We start from the raw sequence: 1650 nt of genomic DNA, 5'->3' as shown, positions 1-1650 counted from the left end.
ATACTGTTATATCATGTGGACTACTGGTAATTAAAATATAATTTTTCATGCGTTGATGTGTAAGCACTATATTGTATTTGTTAATCATGTGTTTTGTTTGTAAAAAGTAATGGTAACACTTGACATGAAGGTATCTACATAAGGGTGACATGACACAATCATGGCCTACGAACCATAACCATAATCCTAACCATAACTTGTCATGACCAAACCGAATGACACTTACTAATAAACATTTGTGACTTGTTTATCATGTGTATGACACGTTCATGACAGTGTCATGTCACTCTAGATACGTAAAGTGTAACCAAAGTTACAGCTACTACAAACAAATATAACGTTGCAGGCTAACCGTCAGCTGCACCATCTGTAGTCGTTAGGAGTCGTTCTTTGAGGAACATTTTGCAGGTGAACCAGAACTCTTGTGATTAGGACATCCCTTGTTTTAACTGAGCTCTGTGACACAAGAAATGTTAACAGTTACAGTGTTACAGTTACAGTGTTACAGTTAACAGTTCATATAGACGCTCTGGCTTTGGGGACCCTGGGCCGGTGCTTAGTAATGAACCTTTATACAAGTAATCAAGAGAGACCTGTTAGCCTGCTCAGTAATCCTTCCATGAGCTAAGTATACATATTTTATACACTGTTGGGTGGTTTTATTTACTGTATAACAATGCAATTTATTTTACTTGGAGGGTTTCAAGGTCTTAACCTGCAACTTGTAACTACAGGTGTTAGATAAATGTAGTGGGGAGGAAGTGAAATTAAAGCAGCACCAATGGAAATACTGGAAATCCTCAGGTACTGTAAGTCAGAATTGTATTTAAGTACGTTACTTAGTTACCCTGCAGCACTAGCAGGTATTTTCCTTTGTTAATGTGTTCTTTTAACAAATATATATGAGGAAGGGGGGGGGGGCAGATGCAAACAACTTCCCTGCAGGATCATCAAAGTTGTAACTTTTTTTTTGGCAAGAAGGTAGAGTGCTGCACAAAATAATTATAAAAAAAACAGTTAGCATTCTGAAAACAACATGAGTCCCACAAATTAAAGATCAAGGACGAGTTGGATTCATATATCTGGAAGACATTTTATAATTGAGTCTAATAAACTGTGTGCCGTGGTAAAGTGTAATAACATTACTTTGCATGGAGAATGTGAGATATCCAGAAAGAAAGCTGTGGCCACGCTGGCTGAGGTTGTTTGTTAATTCCACTTCGGTTTTTGTTAAATGGAAAATCCCAGTGACTCCATGCTCCATATTCAGCTTGGCCTAACATCCACATTGCCTCTGTAATATTTCTGGAATGGATATGCCCTATTTGTAACATTCAGTCATTTTTATTGTTGGCAGTTGTTCTTCTATTGTTTTCTTGCAGAGCCTCTGGGTGGCCAAGTCAATTTTACATCTGAAGAGTTTAATTTGAGATTCTAATTGCTAGTATTGTTGTTTGCTCACAATCCACTTTATTTTTATTTGTAGGACTGTTGGCTGACACTCATCCAGAGGAATTAACAGTAAGTAAAGCGTAAAATAAGCTTAAATTGCCAGATCACCAACAGTACAAGCAAACAATAGCTGAATTGTGTTTGTGACAGAAATGTTTCCCCATCCATACATCTACGATATCACTGATGTGAAACAAA

Source organism: Etheostoma spectabile, chromosome 6, assembly GCF_008692095.1.
Source record: "Etheostoma spectabile isolate EspeVRDwgs_2016 chromosome 6, UIUC_Espe_1.0, whole genome shotgun sequence".
NCBI lineage: Eukaryota > Metazoa > Chordata > Actinopteri > Perciformes > Percidae > Etheostoma > Etheostoma spectabile.
The sequence above is the reverse complement of the archived record's forward strand: the minus strand, read 5'-3'. Positions refer to the sequence as shown.